At 41.1% G+C, this 7,012-nt stretch overlaps 1 pseudogene; it reads left to right on the top strand.

Moving 5' to 3' along the window:
* The first annotated feature begins 6,406 nt into the window (after window positions 1-6,406).
* Window positions 6,407-7,012, top strand: LOC143343478 (uncharacterized; annotated as a pseudogene).

Raw genomic sequence — 7,012 nt, 5'->3', positions numbered from 1 at the left:
ATGAAATTTATCTTTATTTTTGTTCTTCCTTTTTTCAAACTTCATCAACATATTCGTGACACTTTTCTGATTAAAATGACACCAAATACGATATACAATTTAGATCCCATTTACTAACGCAATAAGCGATCAAAGGCATGCATCGCTCAGGTGACTCCACGTCGGCTGTATCGAAACACAGACGATGTTTACGAGAGCCTATACAGAATCAGTATTTCATTCTGCGACCTCTACCAAGAGAGGTAGAGGTCAGAATTAGAACACCGATTCGGTATAGGCTCGCATAAACATCGCCTGTGTTTCGATACAGCCAACACGAAGCAAAGGAAGCGATAGCAAATTCGGCGATGCTCGGGCGCTCAGTCCCTCTTTATCATATGCTCGCTGTTCTTTTCTACACTCGCCGCCTCCAGTAGGCGTCAACAAAGTATCAAAAATCGTTTCTCGTCCACGATATAGCCGAGCGTTGAGCCCCGAGAGCGTCGCTTCTATAGAGACAATACTGTACTGCCTAACCTCTCAAGTATCAACCTAAAGTATATCACTATGTACCAGAAGATGGCATTACCGAGTATAATTTTGCGACGCTGCTTTGCTTGTCTAGGAAACAAGAAGGATGGTAGGAAGGCACACAAGGAAAGGAGAGGGGAGCATTTCGTCCCGGGCCTGGCTTAGTGGACTCATCAGTAAGGCTTTCTAGCAGGCCCTGTGTTGCCGCCACGTGAAGGGTTTCCGCTGCAGTCGACAATGAACAGTGCCGTTTTTGAGGAAGTTACAATTTTTCACGGATCGCATGCAATTTCTAAAGGACTACTATACAGAGATGACTTGTTGGCTAGGCATGCCGATTGGCCGTAGCGTAATAGCGACGCCCGTCCTCACACGAACTATCGTTATTGGCTGGGCTGCTCACAACTACAATTCCATCGCCTGACAAAGGCCGCGAACGAAACATATAGGGTGGAGCAGTAACTATTAGCACCTCAGATATCTTGGAAACTATAAGTTTCACAGAAATGTTTGCTAAAGTAAATTGCACAGTACGAAGGGCGCTATTGGCTGGCGATAATAGTTTTTTTGCAGGTGGAGGTACTTCGGACATTTGAAGGTCACATCCATTTTTTTAAATGGATCGGTATGTTTTTGCTTCCGTATCACGATAGAGGATCTTAAAACGAGTTCAACGACCTATTACACAAGGTCATTGAAGGTCATAGAAAGTAGAGAAAGGCGATAATACTTACGGTTTTGGCAGTAAATGAAACATACGTATTGTCAACAGTAGAGGAATGCGTAATGCTTACCGTTTATTTCACTGAGAATAAATACTGCTTGAAGGACAGTTTAATAGTTTGCAGAGTAAGATAAACATCATAAGATTAGTATCGATAAATCGGTCAATCCGGCACGATGTATCCGTTTGAAGAGCTGGTTGATATGCTTCTTATTTATGGCGAATGCCAACAAAATTCTGCAAGGGCGTAAAACTTGTATGCTGAACGATATCCACATCGGTCTCAGCCTTCGCGTCAAACATTTAAAAATGTGTATGCCATACTTAGGCAAACTGGTAGTTTAAGTGTTCGTAAAAGTGAACGCCAGAAACGAGTAATTAACGACGAAATGGAAGTCGGTGTGCTCGCTAGTGTGTCTAGAAATTCTCATATTAGTTCGCGACAAATTGAACGCGAATCTGGCATTAGTAGGAGGAGCGTACTTCGCATTTTGCATCGTCACAGATTTCATCCGTATCACGTTAGTCTTCACCAAGAATTGCATGGGAACGACTTCATGAATCGCGTTGAGTTTTGTCGATGGGCTATACGTCAGATTCAAAACAATGAGCTTTTTTTTAATACCGTCTTATTTACTGATCAAGCAACATTCACAAATCACGGGAATGTTAATTTGCATAACATGCATTTATGGGCAGCGAAAAATCCACATTGGCTGCGACAGGTTGAACATCAAAAACAATGGTCTGTGAATGTAAGGTGCGGTATCATAGGTGATCAAATTATTGGACCTTATTTTATCAATGGAAATTTGAATGGCAACGTCTATGCTAATTTTATTAAGGATACATTGGGTCTTTTGCTAGAAGAGTTACCTTTATTTACACGACAAACCATGTGGTATCAACATGATGGATGCCCAGCACATTATTCATCGATTGCGCGAAGGGAACTCGATGAATAATTTCGAAATCGTTGGACTGGACGCGGCGGTCCAATATTGTGGCCAGCTCGTTCACCAGACATAACACCTTTAGATTTCTTTCTGTGGGGAACACTGAAAGAGAAAGTGTACAAAGAAGTACCAACTACATCTCACGATATGCAACAGCGAATTATTGCAGCCTGTGCATCAATAAGTTCTGACGCTGTAAGACTTGCAAGTCAATTAATCGTAAAAAGAATCGAACGGTGCATTGACAGTGATGTCATCATTTCGAACACCTACTATAAACATGTTTCATTTACTACGAAAACCGTAAGTATTATCGCCTTTCTCTACTTTCTATGACCTTCAATGACCTTGTATAATAGGTCGTTGAACTCGTTTTAAGATCCTCTATCGTGATACGGAAGCAAAAACATACCGATCCATTTAAAGAAATGGATGTGACCTTGAAATGTCCGAAGTACCTCCACCTGCAAAAAAACTATTATCGCCAGCCAATAGCGCCCTTCGTACTGTGCAATTTACTTTAGCAAATATTTCTGTGAAACTTATAGTTTCCAAGATATCTGAGGTGCTAATAGTTACTGCCCCACCCTGTATAGGGACAAAGTAGAATAGGACAAGACAGGACTAGACTGAGCGGTACTGGCGTAACCGTACGTTCAAAATACTAGCCATGAATAGAACAAAAATGTATCTCTCGTAGTTATGGAGACCCTACTACCCCCAGTAGAGCCTCTCCAGTGGGAATAAGGCGGCGCGTAGACCTTCTCTCCTTGCCCTTGCCCCGTTTAGTTTGTAGGTGCCTAGCCAACAAGTCATCATTGAATAGTAGGTCTGGCCGGATGCCGGTTTCAGATTTCTCTGAAAACGGTCCCCGGTTAAACCACCCTCGACGGCAATTGATGTATCGCAAACCCTCACGTGTTGACCACTAGGACTAGGACGTAAGAACAAGAATGGATAATAAATCAACCCAGGGATTGTGCAACGTCCTGCAGACCTGGATTTGCAGGATGAAACAAACCAGGCTGTGGGCGTTGCACAATCCAAAAACTGTCCAAAATTCGGATTGGGCCTTGTTCTGCCTAATCCGAACATCGACGCCTCCAAGGAGGCATTAAGAGGGAGATACGGAATCTTCCTCCAGGACTGGATATTGGGCAAGATCAGAATTTGCTGTATTCTCAAAGAACTTGGACCTTTGAACTTGGTTTCGCACTGGACGCGAACAAGAGAACTGTACTTCTTAAACTTGGACATTGTCAAGGATATCACCTTACAAGTGATATCCCTTTTAAATTTGGACTATTACTAGATCACCTTACAAGTGATCGATATAGTAAACGTTATTGTTATTGTTGAATAAATTGTTTTTTGTAAATCGATTAGACATTGATTTGCTACATAATTAACTCCCCGAATCACCTACGGAGTTAACACCCTGCCTTAAACGTCGAAATATTGGGTAATCGGTCAAGGAGCGTATATACAGGGTGTTCGACCACCCCTGGGAATAATTTTAATGGGAGATTCTAGAGGCCAAAATAAGACGAAAATCAAGAGTACCAATTTGTTGATGGAGGCTTCTTTGAAAAGTTATTAACAATTAAATTAAAAAATTTCAAATCGTTTTGGAAAAATTATTTTCGATTGCAGGGGTCAATTACAATCATTTTTTATGAATACACATATCCCCGAAATCCTACCCTCCATCGAAAAAAAAATTCGGGTAGGTGGTGAAATTTCTCGGCGAAAAAAAAAATTTTTCAAATCGTTCTAAAAAAATTATTTCCGATTGCAAGGGTCGATTATAATCATTTTTGATGAATAGATATACCCCGGAAATCTTACCCAGTTTGGAGAAAAAAATTCGAGAAGGTGTGAAATTTTTCAACAAAATTAAAAAATTTTAAATCGTTCTAAAAAAATTATTTCTGATTGCAGAGACCAATTATAATAATTTTTGGTCGATAGACATACCCTCGAAATCCTAACCATTTTCGTGAAAAAAATTCCTTACCGAAAATATAATTTCAGGCGAAAAATGCTCCCCGTAAATTTTATGCGAATCTTTAAAACACCATAACTTCTGGACGTATTGGACGATTTTAATGTTAAAAAAGCCAAACGCCGCGTATTTTAGTGTAGAATATGTAACAATTATAAAAATATTGGAAAGGTTGTTCCTTGGCCCCGTAATGTTAGAAAACCCTCATAAAAATAGTCCAATTTTCAAACAGCCATAACTCCTATAATAGTGAATATATTTCAATGAAACTTTTTTCTGAAGTAGAGCCCATAGGTAGCTACAAAAAAGTATTAAACAACTTTTCTGTAGGACGTCAAGCGAAATTATTAAAAATCAAAAACGAATTTTTAAGGAAAATCAACAGGGGGGTAGGTAGGTAAAGTCCAGTGATGACTTGTTGGCTAGGCACCCACAAACTAAACGTAGCAAGGGCAAGGAGAGAAGGTCTTTCGCGCCTCCTTATTTCTACTAGAGAGACCCGTTCTGACGTCATGCTGCATAGTAGTAGGGTCTCCATAACCACGAGAGATACATTTTTGTCCTACTCACGGCTAGTATTTTGAGCGTACGATTACGTCAACGCCTCTCAGTCCTTGTCCTATCCTACTTTGTCTCTATACGTTTCGTTCACGTCCTTTGTCACGCGATGGAATTGTAGTTGTGAGCGGCTCAGCCAATAATGACAATGCGTGAGAGAGCAGGCGTCGGTATTACGCTACGGCCAATCAGCGTGCCTAGCCAACAAGTCATCTCTGTATAGTAGGTAGGTAGGTGCCTAAATTTTTTGGCGAAATTGAAAAGTTTCAAATCGTTCTGGAAAAATTATTTTCGGTTACGGAGGTCAATTATAATCATTTTCGGTGAATAGACATACTCCCAAAATCTTACCCACTTTCGAGAAAAAATTCAGTATTGACGGAACTTTAAACGTTAATAACTTTTTAACAAAGCCACCATCAACAAATTGGTATTCTTGATTTTCGTCTTATTTTGGCCTCTAGAATCTCCCATTAATATTTTTCCCAAGAGTGGCCGAACACCCTGTATAGGAACTGGAGGTCGGTCGTGCGTTTGTCAGAGAGCGATCCCTCTGGTGGCGAATACGGGAGATGACGTCATAATTTCTGCACGATACTACTGTGCATTTGTAAAAAGAAGTTCGCTAGCGAGACGACACAGGGGACAAGGAGTGCTTCGTTTGCTCCACCTATCCCCAGCTTCGTCGTTTCGGCCAATAGCAAGAATACGTGTGTGGTGGGACTCTAAACTAGAGTGGGGGAATCGGAGCGCCAATCAGACCCGCATTCCTTTCGCTAGCCAAGTGTTACGGCGCACAATAACCATTTCGATTTCTTCTGTATTGCAGCGTAATAGTAAATTCATAAAGCCATCGGATGTAGAGTCAGACCTTTCATACAATCAAGTTTTGCCTATACCGAAGTACCATTAAGGCGGCTAGTTAAATATTAAATTCATTCAAACCTGCATGGCCTTCCAAATCCAGGCGTTCTATGATTTTACTATATGCAATAACATCGAAAACCGGTGCCAAATGTTTTATGGCGAGTCAGGTATCGCAGGAAACATCGGGGCACCAAACGTTGACCTGGGCCCGTAGCCGCTACGCGGAAAACCCCAGACGAGGGAAAATTATTAAAAATACCCGTTACATGCCGCCTTCCATCGACCAACGTCGCCTCCAAACTGATTGGTCTGTATTATTAACAATTTTGACCAATCGAAGACCGATGCTGCCTCCCATTGCCTTGGGTACGCCCATGGCGAGGTTAGTTTCTTGGACAATCTTGGCCGAGACAGCAGACAAAAATTGATACTCAAACATCACTGATCAATAGTAGATTCAAGACTTTGTACATTTCGGCTATCCGACTTATAATAAACAGTTATTGGTTGTTATAATATTCCACTGATTGTGATTCAAACGTTTACTTTCCGTATCCTACAAACATTCACTCGTCATTAACGTTAACGTGTGAAGTTGAGCATAGTAGAAAATGTTGAAAATAAAGCGCCATTTGTTTCTGCGCCACCTAGAGACAATCTTACTTACCTTCTTTTTCACTGGAACCGTATGTCTTTGGTCTGTAACAAAGCCTCGTGCCGAATAAATGTGTTTGCCGAAAGTTAGCTGTGTGTTGCTCATTTGCATCCCCAAAATTCCCACAGGTTATGGGCCCAGCACGCTTCCACTGCGCACTTGGTCAGTTCAGTGAAAACTCTGGCGAAGAACACTGGAAAGCTGCAAAACGTGTGATACGTTACCTAAAGAAAACCATAAACATGGAAATCGTTTTCACTAAAACGGATCAGGAGCTAGTTGGTTTCTTGGATGCTGATTGGGGAGCATGTGTTGACGACAGGAGACCGTATACGGGATACTTGTTCAAGTTAGCTGGTGGTGCGATCAGTTGGTCGTCGAGGAAGCAACGAACAGTGGCTATGTCGAGTGCTGAAGCAGAGTATATGGCACTTTCAGAAGCAGCAAAGGAAACCATCTATTTACGAAGATTCTTATCTGAAATTGTAGGAAAATTACAAACAACTGCAATTCTATGTGATAACCAAAGTGCCGGACTGATGACGAAAAATCCAGTGTTTCATGAACGCACGAAACACATAGATATCAAGCATCATTTTGTGCGTCATTCAGTAGAGGAAGGTGAAATAAAAATTGGGTATCTTTCTACCGAAAGGATGCCTGCTGACATCTTAACTAAAGGGTTATCGTTGCCAAAACATGAAAAATGTATTAAAGAAATAGGCTTAAGATGTTAA

This window comes from Colletes latitarsis, chromosome 7 (genome assembly GCF_051014445.1).
Source record: "Colletes latitarsis isolate SP2378_abdomen chromosome 7, iyColLati1, whole genome shotgun sequence".
Lineage (NCBI taxonomy): Eukaryota > Metazoa > Arthropoda > Insecta > Hymenoptera > Colletidae > Colletes > Colletes latitarsis.
This window is presented reverse-complemented; position numbering and strand designations above follow the sequence as displayed.